Below are 17,492 nucleotides of genomic sequence, written 5' to 3'. Positions count from 1 at the left end.
ATATCTTGGATATTGATGACGGATGAAGCTAGGAGGTTGCTGCATAAAAATGTCTTTAGTTAGAGTCCCCTATAAGAAAGCATTGTTAATATCCAATTGTCTTATGTGTCAGCCTTTTGTGATAACCAAACTCAGGATAAGTCGAATTACACTCGATTTAATAACGGGACTGAATATTTTTTTAAAATCAATACCAGCTCATTGATGAAACACTTTAGCCACTAGATGTGCTTTATATCTAGTAACAGATCCATTTGGATTTCTTTTAATTTGAAAGATCCACTTACACCTGATAATATTTTGTGTGTGATAAAATAGTACAAGGGTCCATATGAAATTATATAGTAGCGTATCATATTCTTTACACATAGCTTTGCACCAGTATGAAGATTTTTGCACTTGAGTAATGGTGGTGGATTTAATTGGCTCGGGTGGAGAATTTATGATAACATGAAGGTCAAGGACTTAACGCGATTTAAAAATATTACTTTGGGAGTATATTGTTATGAGATGTCTAGGCGTGATAAGATTATTAGATTGTGTTGTATGTATAGGTATAGGTGGAGAGTTACTAACACGTACTTGATTAGGCTGAGGCACTTCGGTGTCACTAGACCGAGGAGAAGTCAAAAACATTAGTTGTGGTTCCGAGGGTGTTGCTTCATTAGTCATTGCAAAGTGAATTTGTGAGCACTAGAGTGAGCATGCGATTAATGAGATAGACTGTAGTTGGAAAGACTACTTACTAAAAAGGTTGGTGGTTTGGAGGCTTAGTATAGAAGGATTAAACCAGTTTCAACTATCTGTTGATGTTTGAGAAAGAAGATATTTTGAGAATGTGCACTGATCTGATGAACCAAGCTAGTAAGTGGATGTTTGATCAGGAAGGTTTTCGTGCTTGGGGACATGTTGGCGAGGAAGAAGATACCAAGGAAGAAGACGCTAGTGAGGATGCTATTACTACTGGTGGGAGGAGAGGTTTTGCTGTCGTTGCAACAATAGCAATTGCAAAAGGTGTTGTCGTAGTGGTAAGATCTCATTCTTCTCCTCCATTTTTTGGATGCCTAGGATTCAAGAATACACCCAGCAAGCAGATCAGAGGAGACAAAGGGGCGATCATGGTGGGGAAGAGAGTGAGCGGTGGGAAATATCACGTAACAGAAGAGAAGTAGGGGAAAGTTACAGTTATCGATCTTTGGAGCAAAACGACGACTAAGGAAGGCCTCGATCATCTCTTCGAGCACATTCAGAGATCAATGATAAAGGGCTGCGACTGCTATCTCTTGTCATTAGTGAGGCAGATCAAAATAGGAAGAAGTCTGCCATTGTCTTTGTTGAAAAATCTGGGATGACATCACATGTGCAGTGGAAGAACATAAAAAAAAATCCCAAAATTCTTATAGAAAAATAAGGTTTCATCGTCGTGCAAAGATTGGTATGCAAAAACCCTCAAAACCGAAAAACTACGCATATAAGAAAGACGTGTTACCTAGGGAGATCATATATACTGAAAACCTATAGATTTGTGGGAGAGGATGAAGGAGGTCAACTATGCATATAAGAAAGATGTGTTACCTAGGGAGATCATATATCCTGAAAACCTACAAATTTATGAGAGAGGATGAAGGAGGTCAACTGTCCTCCTCTCTAGTAGTGATCGATATTGTAGGGGCTACGAAGATATTCATCAAATCATTGCCCAAAGCTCTTCCTCGCACGTACCATGCAATCAAGAAGGGGCTGCCCCTTCTTGCAGTCTGCATGCCCCAAATAGCGGATATAGCATGAGAAGAAAAGAGAGAGAGGAGAATAGAAGGAGGCATCCTAAAATAACCTAGCCCATAGCCCTTTGGTTCCCTCCTATTTATAGAGGCCCCCTATCAACTTACCATAATGGATCCTACCATATTGGGTATTGGATCTCCATCCAACTACCCACGCTACTTAGATTAGTGGGTCTCTACCCACTAATCTCTCATTAGCTCTTATTGTATCTCATCCATATGATCCAATATTTCATGGGTTTATTAGATATACAAGAAGATAGGGGCTCCAACGGATATCTCATATCCAAACCTCTACTTGTCGTAACACATATTATATGTGTGTGACCCTTTATGCCCAATATCGAGCTGGCCGTGAGTCATACCTATCAAAACTTCTTCTGGCTTAGTGACTTATTATCTACATAATAATTCACTCGACTCATCGACTACAAACGTATTAGGTCACTACGTCGTAGTCCCCAAACGATATAGGGGAATCCAATCCATTAGACCTATCTATCCTTAGTTATCATATATATATATATTCTCTCATCTATCTAATATCCTAGAGATTGTATACCAGATATAGTACTATCAGATCCATATGGTTTCTACTCAAGTTTCACTATAATCAGATTCTTTTAGAGAACCTTTTCTCTCTCAATTCGAATGACCCTAGCGAGGGATTCGTTTGAGTGAGAATATATGAGATATTCCTCTCATGATTCCGAGAGTGGATGATCTCTCCGTAAGAATATATTACTTCTCAAAGAGCACCGCTCTCTTTGCTACAAAGACATTTTGGTCCTCGAGATGATACCCACAAGTTTCTTTGGGGTAACCCACGAACTTGCACTACTCCGTCTTTGATTCTAACTTATCAGGGTTATATCTTTTAAGATGGGTAGGACAACTCCAAATCTTAACAACCTTAAGATCATTCTTCTTCTCTTTTCATATCTCATATAGTATAGACACTACCAACTTAATTGGAATAATGTTCAGAAGGTAAGCTGTGGTTTCTATGCCGTATCCCCAGAATGAGATGAGTAGGTCGACAAAACTCATCATGGACCACATTATCTCTAATAGTATACAGTTCCTCCCTTCAGATATATCATTGAGCTGAGATGTATAAGGAGATATTCATTAGGATAAAATCTCATTGTCCTCAAGGAACTGGGTGAACTCTATACTTAAGTACTCACCTCCTCGATCTGATCCAAGAGCCTTGATACTCTTTTTGGTCTTATTCTCCACTTCATTCTTATACTCTCCGAATTTCTCGAAAGTCTCGGACTTGTACTTCATTAAGTACATATGTCCATACCTTGAAAAATCATCAGTAAAAATAACAAAGTAGGAGTAACCACCAATGACATGAGTTGACATAGGACCATATACATCACTATGTGTGAGTTCCAACAACTCAGTGTCTCTCTCTCTGGTTCCACTAAATGGAGAGTTTGTTCGTTTTCCACGAAGGTAAGGTTCGCAAGTTGCATATGACTCATAATCGAATTGATCTAGATATCCATCCTTTAGTAACTTTTGAATCATTCCCTTATGGATATGACCTAGCTTACAATGTCACAAGTATGCATTATTCACCTTATTTTATTTCCTCTTGGACACACTTACATTCATAATATGTGGAGCAGTATCTAGCATAAACAAACCATTATGTAATGTTCCTCTCATGATGATATTATCATCTAATAATATTAAATAATAATTATTCTCAAAAACTAATTTATATCCGCTAATTATCAAACACGAAATGGAAATAATATTTTTGATAATAAAAGGAACAAAATATCATGCATTCAATGCAATAATAGCTCCACCAAGCAGATGTAGGGCGAATTCGCCAACAACTACTATAGTAGTTTTTGCTCCATTGCTCATCTTGAGGTCCATCTCACATCTCGCCAATCTTCTAAGTTTTTTCAGAACATACAACGAATTGTAGATGTGATAAGTACTCCCGGTATCCAATACTTATGTGTTATCGTAAGAGTCTAACAAATGAAGACTGACTATGAATATATTTGAAGCTTCTCCAAGCTTCTAATTCGCCCTCTCTGCAATGTACTCTTTGTAGTTCCTTTTCTAATGCCCTTTTTCCTATAGTGGAAGCACTGACCTTTGTCTTCGTTAGGTCCTTCTTAGCAACATTTACTTTACCCAGTCTGCCCTTGCCCTTGCCCTTGCCCTTCTTAAGGGACTTTTCTACTTTCCTTTTCTTTCTTATCTCATTAGCATAGTGAACTGGCTTCTTTTCTTGATAGAGTCACATTGAGTTTGTTCTATTAAAATTTATTATGAATTGAGAAAAGAAATCTAGCAAGGACTGAAGCACAAGATCAACACATAAGTTATCCTTTAGGACCATTCATAGACCTGTGAGTTTCTCTATCCACTCAATCATCCTTAGGATATGGTTTCGAACCGGTGTCCCCTCAGTCATCCTAATGCGGAAGAGTCTCTTGGATATCTCATATCACTGAGTCCTTCCTTATTCCTCAAATAGTTTACGGATATATAGGAGAATAGATCTGACATCCATCTTTTCATATTGTCTTTGTAACTCAAGAGTCATAGAGCCAAACATGTAACACTGAGCAAGAGTGAAGTTATCTCTGTGCTTCACCTAGTCAGCAATCACATCCTCGCTTGCCCCTTCCTTGGGTGTATATATCGTTGTATCAAGGAGAATAGATCTGACGTCCATCTTTTCATGTTATCTTTGTAACTCAGGAGTCATAGAACCAAACATGTAACACTGAGCAAGAGTGAAGTCATCTCTGTACTTCACATAGTCAGCAATCACATCCTCGCTTGCCCCTTCCTTGGGTGTATATATCGTTGCATCAAGGACGTACACGATTTTCTCCGCCATGAGAATGATTCTTAGGTTACAGAGCTAATCCGTGTAGTTTATACCAATGAGACAGTTGACATCAAGTATTCTACGTAAGAGATTTAAAAGCAATATTTTTTGAAAATAAACATATAGCAGAAATAAATAGCATGCATACTTTGCAATAAGTAAACAACCAAGATATGGTCTTCTATCTTAATATGCTCTCACTATTTTTTGGCGAAGAACATAACTCCCTCCGGTATGTGAATCAGAGATCTCTAGTAGATCTCTAGTGGAGATCGAGATCCAATCGACATCTCAACGTAATATCAAGGGACTCGACCAATTATGCTAAACCTAAAAGGTAGGCAACTCTTGCCAATCATAACTCATTGCGACTCTTGTCCTATTTGGCCTCTGAACTATCATGATCTCAAGAGACTCGATCAACCATGATGTCTAGTTAAGTCATCACCATCAGAATTCATCATTCGCTGCTCCTCTGCAATTCCATAACATTATCTTCATTGGGGGAAACATCCGGGATTTACAAGATAAGTCTAATTCGATGATATGCCCTTGAGGGACTTGACCAAGCATACCATGTCCTTAGGTCACTGGTGACATCTCTACGTCGTAGGTAAGATCTCGAATAACAATACAGCTGAACCTCGAGGGACTCGACCAACTCAACCTATGTCGAGAATCGATTTCTTCATATAACGTTGGAAGTCCACATGGGTAAATCTAATGTTTCACATTTACCGACTTAATATTATCGAGAGAAGAGATTTTATTTCGGTCTCCTAATATGAAGTGTCACACACATACATATTTAATATATATCTACATTACATGCAAATATATATATATATATATATATATATATATATATATATATATATATATATATATATATATATATATATATATATATATATATATATATATATATATAATATATATATAAATAATCACACATCACAGGAACAATCACATCAAATGATCATGGACCATAGCCTAATATGATCAGGCCTGAATCAATGGCCCAATCACTCACATCAAGATCTATGTGTGTAATGGTGCATCTTCATGTCCTGGGATCGTCCATCTCGTCCTCATCGATTTTATCAATATTTCGACACATCTCCATGTGTCGCGATCGTCCATCTCGGCCTCATGGGTTCTATTGTCACCTCCATGCTCCCGCTACACCTCCTCATGTGATTACAACTTAATTATAGGTATGCAAGCCTAACAATAAATAAGAATAAATTAGAGGCTCACATGCCCTAATAATAATCACATCACATGTATACATATATTATACGGTCTATGATCATTTGTCCATATTATATATCGCATGTACACATCATCACCATATAGGACTATTAGATAATAATTATAATAATTAATTAAACTAATTAATTAATTATTCTCTAGTATTTTGGGAACCTCACATAGGGTGCCCCAAAATGGCAGGTAGTTCCTTAAGTGGTTAGGAAATCTCAACCACTAAGGACTCCCTTGTGGTTAGGAATCATAGCCACTAAGAAGTCCCTTGCAGCTAGGAAACCCTAGCTATAGGGTAGCCTTGGGCGGCCAGGAAAACTAGTCGCATGCTTGCCCCATGCAACCAGGAGTCTTGGCCACTAGGGGCACTTGGGTGACTAGATGGCCAGGAGTCTTGGCCATAGGGGCACTTGGGTGGCTAGGAAACCCTAACCGCCTGTGGTGCCCCCTATGGCTAGGAAACCTAGCTGCATGGGTTGCCATGCAGCAAGTTGAGAGCAGCCCTATCGCTCTCATTCCTACTACTTTTGGCCATGCTCAGAGCTACAAATTGGAGCTCTTGGCTAAGGTTGCAAGCAACCTTCAGCCAATCCAAGGGGCAGCAACAATTGCTGTCCTTTCTTCCCTTTTTATGTCTACAAAATTGACTTCAAAAGCCCTCTCTAAATCACCTCTTAACAGTAAGAAAAGGTATAGCACATATTTGAAAATTACAACAAAAAATCATAGCAATCGCGTAAAATAATTTCAACGCGATTGAATACAACACACGTAGTTTAAAGCTAATCTTTTGTAAGAGCAACCTGGCTTGATACCACTATTGGAAAATCTAGGGTAACATCACATGTGTAGTAGAATAACAAAAAAATAAAATCCTAGAATCCTTACAGAAAAATAATGTTTCATCGTTGTGCAAAAATTACTAGGCAAAAATCCTCAAAACTGAAAAACTATGCGTATAAAAAAGATGTGTTACCTAAGAAGACCATATATCCCTAAAAACTTACAAATTTATGAGAGAGGATGAAGGAGATCAACTATCCTTCTCTCTAGCGGTGATCCACACGGTAGGGGCTACAAAGATGCTCCTCAAATTGTTGCACAAATCTCTTCCTTGCATGCACCATGCAATCAAGAAAGGGTTGCCCCTTCTTGTTGTCCACACATCCCAAATATGGTCTACAGTATGAGGAGGAGAGGGAGAGAGGAGAATAGAAGTAGGCAAGCAAAAAGAACCTAACCCATGGCCCTTTAGTTCCCTCCTATTTATAGAGGTCCCCCATCAACTTACCCTAATAGATCCTCCCATATTGGGTACTAGATCTCCATCCAACTACTCATGCTAGTTAGATTAGTGAGTCTCTACCCAATAATCTCTCATTGGCTCTTATTGGATCTCATCTATATGATCCAATAATTCATAGGCTTATTGGATATCCAATAAGATAGGGACTCCAACGGAGATCTCATATCTGAACCTCTACTCGTCGTAATATATACCATATATTTGTGACCCTCTAGGCCCAATATCAAGCTGGTTGTGAGTCATACCTGTCAGAACTCTTTCTGGCTCAGTGAATTATTATCTCCATAATAATTCACTTGACTCATCGATAACAGACATACTAAGCCACTACGCCACAATTATCAAATGATACAAGGGAATCTAATTCATTTGATATGTCTATCCTTAATTAATGTGTATATATAGTCGCTCATCCATCTAATAACTCAGAGACCGTATATTGGACATAGTATTGTTAGGCCTATACGGTTTCTGCTCGAGTCTTATTCTAATCAGGTTCTTCCGGAGAACTCTTTCTCTCTCAATCCGAATAACTCTGGTTAGGGATTTGTTTGAGCGAGAACATATAGGATATTCCTCTCATAACATCAAGAGCGAATGATTCTCTATTGATACTTAATATCCCTCGTAAGGTTTGCTACTATTCCCGATAACTAGTTGTGCTAGATCTGGAACTTCCAGACCTATAAATCCAGTTTCAAAGAGTATAGTACTCATAAAGGACATCCTTAGTGTCTTAAGTCTAAGGACTAAATATACCACCAGGAATCTGAAATCATTGTCTAATAATAAGACATCATTAACCATCCAACATTCCGTGAGCGGATTAATCAGTAAACTCATTCTCCAATGAGCATCTACATTGTATCCCTAGTGTCCTCACATGAGCAGCTATGAGACTAGCTACCTCTATCATATGAACGAGTATATAGTACACTAGTCCATCCGGTTATCTCGATATCTCTATCGAGTAACCTATGACCGGGATTATTTATGATTTGTGTTTATAGGTGAATCAGTCTCATTATCGTGATCTCATCATAATCTGATTCTCATTGCATAAATCCATGAATATCACAATCTATATATTCTCATGCAATAAGTAATATAAAGTGATAAAATATGAAATAATATAATAAAAAAAAGAGTGTATGTCATGTCACACGTGTCATTACTCATGTGATTGGCTTGCAGGGCACTTGTGACTAGCAATATTTAGCATGGTAAGCTTTGGCAGTATATTTGGTAGCGATCGTCGATGTCTATCCTTCGAGTCGAAGGATATCACGAGAAGTTCCACCTCCCTACAGGTTCCCGGGGAACAATCACAAGAGGAGGGGTGGTTGCTTGGTGCAGTTCAGGCCATGACGATTGCGATCGATGCAGATCACAATGTTTGGCCGAGTTACGTGACCGAAAGGGTGGTAGAGCTCGAGGGAGAGGGGCCCTCAATTGAGAAGGCAGAGAGTGAAATCACAGAGCCAACTTAAAGGAGACATAGAGGAGGCTACGATGGAGAAAGAAGTAGAAGATACCTTTTGCATAAGGCTTTAGCTGAAAGAGGAGGCTAGGCTTTGGTTGGCGAGGGAGTAGCGATTGGTGGTAGAAATAGGGATTATGACTTTCGAGCAGAGAGAAAGCTGTAGACTTAGTAATCAGTTCCGATGAGTCATAGGGAGGAGAGTTAGTGGAAGATCATCCGCCACTATCGGAGATGAGCGACAACAACTAAAAATGGGCGACATCAATGGTTTGAAGTATGTCTACTATAGAACGACAGAGGAGAATGTAGGGAAAGTTTGTTAGAGCTCCCCCAGAATGAAAGAAGAAGACGGAGAAGTAAAGGGCGACAGAGGGGCAGAGCTAATACATAAGGTGCTACAAGAAGGTAGGATTCCAATGTTGGTGTGGGTCTACCTACTCAATTTCAAGGTAAGGCTTCTTGTCACCAAGAAGATTAGAGTAATTGTTATTTATGGACAACAAGAAAGGAAGAGAAAATCTTGCTTAAGGTAAGAGAAACTCTAATACGATGATGAAGGATGTGACGAAGAAAATAGAATCAATTTCATTAAAGTAAGCAGCTATTTATTCAGATAGTGAAAAAGATTTTCTCTTTCATGATCTCTTTCATGATTAGTCTGTTAACTCAGTTAGGAAAATCTTATCTTCTATCAACTATTTTTCAACTATAATATATATATAAGATTTCCATCCTGCATCAAGCAAATTGCATCAAACTTGATTCATACATCATATCGGTTTTGCTAAGCCTCATGAAATTGCACATGTTACTCCCTTGAGATAATGTTCTTCCAGCCTGAGACAACTCCAATCGGGGGGGGGTCTCACCATCAGCCTTTTGACGAAGCAATACGTGATGCGTGTAGGTGGCCATCAATTGGGCTACGAGCTGTCGAACCATCTGTGGAATAGAAAGGGCACGAGCAACTTGGAAACAGCATCGCCCGACATGCTTTGTGCTTCGACAAAAGCCACATGATCCCATATTCCTTTGGGTCTACAAGGTTGCAAGTTGGAATTCTTCTTTGATGTTTCTTCGGTACATAACTTGACAATTGATATGAGAAATATTTCGATTTAATTTTATTATCATCACGTCGACCGATTTTATTATGATTAAGTAAAATATTTATTGTTGGGAAAGTGGATCAGACTCGATATTTTATGCAGATAATTAAATTTGATGGTCTAAAAGGTGTTTAGGATTAATTATATATCACAATCATTTGAACGTACTATATAATGAGATTATGGTCCAAACGAGTGACACGTCGGCTTGATTCATTTGTGGGCTTAAGCATCATGCTGTGAGGTCTTATATGTATGTATACCTACAAACGTCGGCACTTTGATTTGAGTCTATCCCTTTCGCTTTCTCCTTCATTTTCATGGGGGGCCATATATTTTTGGACAACTAATGCATCCAACACACATAAAGTCCTCTTTGTTCCCACTGTCTCATTCAATCCTCAAGATCTACCATTCTCAATATAGATCTTGCTTACATTTCCAAATAAAATCTCTCAGTATCAAGCTTTCATTTTCTCTTAATCTTCCGTGTCCAATCTAGTAAATTAATTTGTTGAAACAACTTGAGCGGCACTCATGTACGTTTCATCTTTTTTTAAACCTAAATTAGAAAAGAATAGCTTCCTCCACGATGTATTTAGTTCCATTCTCGATCTAAGTATGATTCTACTGTAATTTATTAAGCTCGAGGAGAATTTACATGAGACGATCCTTAAAGTGATTTTTTTTCTCCATGTGATCAATATTGAAATAATTTTTTTTTTTAATTTTATGAATAAATAGAATATTTATCCAGACTGATGTTAATATTGATGCAAAATACTTACGGGATTGTTAGTAGAATATATTCGATTGAGATTTGATGCTAATATAGAGATTATGTGGACTGACGGGAACAGATTTGGATGGATGGTTTGAGAGTCATGCATTGATGTGAAAACTCTGCATGTAAGTTAGAATGGTTGTACAGAGTACAATGCAGGACAGTTGACACAGGGCATATGAGTTGGATGGATCGTCTAATCCCGCAGTGATGGCGGTGGCAGCAGCAGCTTAAATCTGTTCGGGTGATTGGACTATGATTGGCCACGTCCACAGCAGCGTAAGTCTGTTTCAGTGATTGATTGGCCTATGATTGGCCACGTCCGTTTCCATCTCCGTCTCCGTTCCTACACGATCACGCTAGGCCACGTCCGTTTCCATCTCCGTCTCCGTTCCTACACGATCACGCTACCCGTATGGTGACACACACTTTGAGAACCGAGGTCACGTCCCGGTCGACTGTCACCGATCTCCTCTTAAACCCACAAAAAATAAAAATAAAAATAAAAAATAATGCCTTTTTATCATTTTTTATGGAACGGTTTTTTTTATAAAAATATTCATATTTTAAGTATTTCTCAATCTATGCTTTTTATTTTTAAATAATATTTTTAAAAATTTTTGAATAATATTTTAAGTATTTTTAAATAACAGTTTTAATTTAAAAATATTTAAAATACTTTTAAAAAATTTTCTCATCTAGTTTGAAACTGTAATATTATTTTTATTTGGTTCATTTATAATATTTTTAATAATATTTATAATATTTTTATTAAGATATTAAAAAACATCTTTTGTTGTTGCTTATACACTGTTCAAATATCATAGCCTTACACTTTGTAGCCAGTTTGGTCGAGGTTAAGGGTTCATTTGGATCGTTTATAATATTTTTTTATTATGATGATCAAAATATTTTAATAAATTAATTTTTATTTTTATTTGGGTGATATCATTCTTAAATTATTATAAATATCTATTTGAATCATGATGTGATATATCTGATGGTTTCCGGTGTGCTCTAATTTCATTTGATTCATCTATAATATTTTTGTTATGATAAGCAAAAATATTATAACAAACAAAAAAAATTGAAGGATAATTTAAATATTTTTAAAAAAATTAAAAAAAAACTATTTTAAAGATATAAAAAAATATCGATTAAGAAAACCTAAAATATAAATGTTATCTAAAGAAATCGCCCGTTCTTCACCCTCAAATGATGCAGACAAAGTGATTTGTTTTTCACTCCATACCTTGTTTGTGGACTTTATACACACAAATACCTTTTTCGTGGTTTAGCAAGGCGTCAAAGGAGCTTAGTGAGCAACATTTAAGTATCGGTAACAAGATTTATTTATATTTTTATAAAATATTTAAAATTTTATAATCTTAATGTTCATCTTCACGTGGATAGCTAAGAGGTTAATATTATATATATATATATATATATATATATATATATATATATATATTCTTAATATTAGTTTCTCACGTGGATTTCTTCGATAAGTCATTTAACACATCATCTTTTTACTCTAATGCTATCTTAAATTTTATATTAATGTGATTGCATCTGAGACATGATATATATATTTTTGCATATTTTTTATATTCCTACCTAACTCCACGGCAGATAGTTTATATTGATATTAATCGGTAATTCTTTTAAGTTGATAGGAAATATTTTAATACTAATAATAACATATCAATTGTAGCCATCAACGAGTTGACGTGAAAGACAATGAGACATCTACTCAACGTGAAAAATGATTAGGGACAATCACCTTGGTTATCCTCTATTAGGCAATGTCGTAGGGGGTTGTACCACTCGATGCCATGCCACGGAAGATTATACAAGTTGACCGGCACCGATGGGAGCTATAATGAGTAATTGTCCATGATCCCATCCCGTCAGTTTTGCAAGTATAAAAAGGGTCCTCGATGCTCAAATAATGATTGGACTTTGAACCCCCAAAAGAAGAGCTACAATCCCTACTAAATACTAATTTTAACGTCTAAGGGGTCACATCGAAAAATCTTCTCCCACCACTCCCAACACTAACGTATGGTGTAGGATGCTAGAGAGATCGAGCTCATGCAAGACCCTTCTCAACATAGCCATAGAAGTTCGGAGGCCATCTCGAAACCACCCCTCGTCGAATCCCATTCAAACTTCTCACTTCTTCGAAAAGGACTTTCCAAGACGATCGCACACCTTGGGGACATGATTAAGCCTTTCGACCCTTAGTCCATAGCATCAAATTGTTAATATAAGTTTAAATAAATTTTTGAATATTAAGTCTTTTTAAGAATCCATGATATTGTTCACTCATGAAACTTGAAATCTGCCATATTAGCTTAACAACCAAGATTAAAAATTAATAAAAATATTAAAATAAAATTTTAAAAATTATGTAATTAATATCTTAAGACAAAATCACATTCCTAGCCAAGACAGAAGTGAGAGATTAATCCAGATTCTCATTTAAAGATATATATATATATATAGAGAGAGAGAGAGAGAGAGAGGTATTTTTTAGCAATTATGAAATCAAATTATGCCTTTCTCTTAAATTAAATTACTTCTACTTGTAAAGAGAAACTTCGTGTCTTAAGGAGTACAACATTGGATTATAATACAACGAGATGGGATCTTAAATCACATCTAACGTTGTGTGCATTGCCTTCCGTTTTGTACTGACCCACATCGAGTTACTAGTACTGAACAATGTGTGTACGATATATAGTTCGATGCTGTGTTGAAATAATATGAGCTTGGATTCTACTAATATTTCAATTCGTTCCCAAATCAATGAATTAATAATGGTAGGTTGACATGCCTTCGTATATTTGGATTGGCATGGGAGAGACATTGGTCCAAATCATGGAACAGAAGATGAATGATTAGCTATAGTGTCACTTATGCTTCATTTGGAGGTATTCTAATAAATAATTCACCAGTGTAGGTAAGTAGATCATCAAAAATGTGCGTACATACTTCAATTATACTTGTGATCTTAAATAACACATGTCATATATGCATAATTGGCGAAGATAATCGGTGCGCAAACTGATTGGCTAAATTTATGATTTTTATAAAATTATTTTATGGATGGATTAATGACCTGATTTTTTTTTCTTGTTTGTGTGTTGATGTTATAATAATCGTCTTATTTCTTAATAAAATAAATTATTTTATCGAAAAAATAAAAAAAAATACTTTCGATATTATTTATTTACATATTGTAGCTCTCTTTTTATCCTAAAAAATATTTTTAATTTAGTTATAGTTTTAAGTGTAGCCATTTTTAGACACATTCATCTTGCAATTATTTGTAGGCGTTTTTAGTTGTCAGCAACCTAATGTTCCTTTATAAAAATGTGATAGAAACATAGGAAAACAAGGCGTGTTGGTCTTCTTTATGGGGACCAACCCATGGGTCGAAAGAGGTTCAACTCATCTTGCCCTCTTGCGACAGTACTCTCTCTCTCTCTCTCTCGCCTCTGCAACTTCACCATCGAATTTAATGTCCACCCATGCGAGAGGGATATAATGCATGCCTTGGGTGGATTAAGAATCAGAAATTAGCATTATGAATGCGGTGTGAGTTACTTTTCAAACATTAATTTGCTAATAATATGTTTGACTCAGTTATGTTGAAGATCTATTTTTTTTAACCAAAGGGTAATGTCAAAATTTTGTCTACAAGATTAATTGAATTAATTTTTGGATCATTAACTTTGATAAATCAAATATATTAATATTAAAATTTTATAAGAGTCAAATATTTTGAAAATAACCACTGAGATAAAAAAAAACTATCAATACTGCATTAGTCTCTTAGAAAAAACACACATACATACATTATTTTAAAATTTTATACCATAAGATTTTAAAATCTAAACATCCCTAGACCAATATCTTAAACATTAAATACTTAAATTTTGATAAGTGAATCTAACACTTAAATTTATTGAATGAGATCTTAATACCTAAAATATTATTATATTTATCGATAAAGAATATACAATTAGTGAGTCATCGTCCGTCATACAAGTGTCACATAAGATCCACGAGAGAAAAAGATTCATACTACCTATCACACACTTGTTGCATGGATAATAGTTGTTACATGGATAAAAGTCTAAGGGGGTATTTGTAATATTTTATCTCTTAAATGTGTGACATAAAAATAGACCATCAACTTCAGAGATGCACTGAAATCAAGAACATAGATCCATAATAATTAATCTCGGAAGAATCGACTTAAAAAGTCTCTATCGATTTTAGTCTTTATGCAAATAACACCCTCGGAAGAACGGTATTTTTACCTCGAGAGTATAATGTTTTTATCTCACAAGGAAATGCTTTCTACCTCGAATGACTTTACGCATACGAAACAAAGTGATGTCGGAAATGTCAACGATATTTATCCTCAACACTAGTGATATACCATATTGATAATATACTCTGACTCACTTAACCAGGGGATCGATGATCCATACTAAAAAACAAAAAAAAAATCAACTTAGTAGAAACCTTGATCAGATCTCATCTTCGTCTCTTAAAATTAGAAAAAAAAGAAGAAGAAATATCTCACATGCCAATCCAGCCAAGATAGCAATAACGAAGGTTTGGGACCATTAGCCACGCACGGGTGGAGGAATCCCGAGCCGGCCCTCGTCTCACTGCCCTACCCACACACCGACGCATCGCTTCTGGCTCACATTTCCGTGCCGGAAGGCCACCGAAATTCAAACGCAGGACTTCAGCTCGTGGTCCCCGAACACCACTACCCACGTCCCCACCCCACCCCCCCCGGCCCACTCTCCACATGGTAGGTCCCCCACCATCCCGACACCGGGTTAAAGCTGGTTCCCCTCCCCTCCCCGTGCTACTGGCCCACCGTTTTCCAAGCTTCCCAACCATCTGATCTATTTTAATCGGAGGATTAGGATGTCTATCGATCGGGTTCTATTTAAGATGGATTCGAACTACTACAATATATGACTCATTCATTATCCCAATAGTATTTATAATATTTAACTCACATTATAATATTAATAATCGAATTTATAATCCAAATAGTATTCGACTGAGTTTGTCGAACATTATGACCAGTTAAATCGAATCAGAAAATCCATTAATTTCATTTCGATCGGATTCGAGTGATGGAATTTAATACTAACAAATTTACATTCAAAAATTTCTTTGATGACCTCTTTTTGATTAAGATTCGACGGTGGTTGGTCGTCTCTTAGCTATCGTACGACCACATCTATCAGCTATGAATTACGGAGTCAATGAATCTATGTAAAATCGAATATAATATTTTCTTAAGATGATTTAGATTTGGTTGGATTTGTTTTTATATTCTCATTAAAGATAATATATGGCAATATATATATATATATATATATATATATATATATATATATATATTAAAAAAAAAGTTTATTCATGCTTGATTTGCTTTGACTTGATTTAAAATTTCAAAGCAAAATAATCATTTTGTCTTTTGATGCATAGAGGATTTAAGGAGAATTGATGAAACATCATATTTTACCTTTTAAGCAAAAAGATAATTTTGATGACTCAATCTTCGTGGTCAAATCGTGGAGCAACAAAGATTATTATTGGTTTTATAAGAATTATCATAAGATTATAAATGTTTCAGGATGAATCCAATTTGTCAAACTCGATGCTTGCCTGCTAAAATTCGAACTACGTGATTAACATACTATCAAATCGGACAATGGCCAATCCCATTGGTGAGAACACTTTGTTTGACATATATCGAAAGAACAATTCAAGCAAAATATAAATCCAATTGGTACTGAACATAATATTATATGGTTAGACATTTATTATCTAAGTCTTATAGAAAATTAAATTCTTTACACAACAAATTTTCGTAAATATCTTATTAATTAAGATTAACATTTTGATCATATGAGATCAATTATAAGTATCATCGAGTTAATCACAACTTAAGGATATATTTCTTTATACATCCTTTCACTTAAGCTTCAAAAATCTTCATTCATGCATTTTCTTAACTCTTTCTTAACCCATTAAACAGAAACTCAGAAATATCAATAATTTTGTTTACCTGAATTACTCTCCTAACAAAACACATATAGCTAAGAATAATCAGATCATAATTTTTGATGATTTTTTTTTAAAAAAAATCATTTCCATATCAAGAATTCTTATTCCCCAAAAATACTGCCTCCAATACTCATAAGCAATTCAAAAGCGGAATGCATATGAATAGGTCCCTTCCATGCTTTCGGAGATCTCTCCTTTGTGGGGGAGGAAGTCATTAATGTAAGACTTGCATTTGAATTCCTCAACCTTGGAGTTCAGATCGGGGGATCGATCGATCATATGGGAGGGATCGGTGTCGCGCATGAACCATAGATTCCTCTCTTTCGTATATAAACTCAATCTTATGGGCACAACTGATCCAAGTAGGAGGTGAAGAGCCTCTCTCTCTCTCTCTCTCTCTCTAACTTTAGCATAAAGAATGGCTTGGCTGTTTCATAGCGAGAACAGTGGGCGAGAGAGAGAGAGAGAGAGAGAGAGAGAGAGAGAGTCGTAACGTGACATGATGCCATAATTGCCCGGCACGTTCTAAGCTCCCTTGTGGGTCCCATGTACAGCTGTGGCGATGTGTGCCCATATGCCTTGCCTACTCTCCACTTCTTCCTACCACCTCATCTTATTACCACAGCCCCTTATTATAACCCTCCTCGCATAAAGATGACAGTACAACGTAATGTGGTCTCTATCAACTATCAATCCCATCCATTTCAAGCTCTGCGGCTAATTAATATATTGTTACCGATGTGCTATACTAATAGTTCATAAAGCCTGCAAATC

Source organism: Musa acuminata, chromosome BXJ1-5 (assembly GCF_036884655.1).
Source record: "Musa acuminata AAA Group cultivar baxijiao chromosome BXJ1-5, Cavendish_Baxijiao_AAA, whole genome shotgun sequence".
Taxonomy (NCBI): domain Eukaryota; kingdom Viridiplantae; phylum Streptophyta; class Magnoliopsida; order Zingiberales; family Musaceae; genus Musa; species Musa acuminata.
This window is presented reverse-complemented; position numbering follows the sequence as displayed.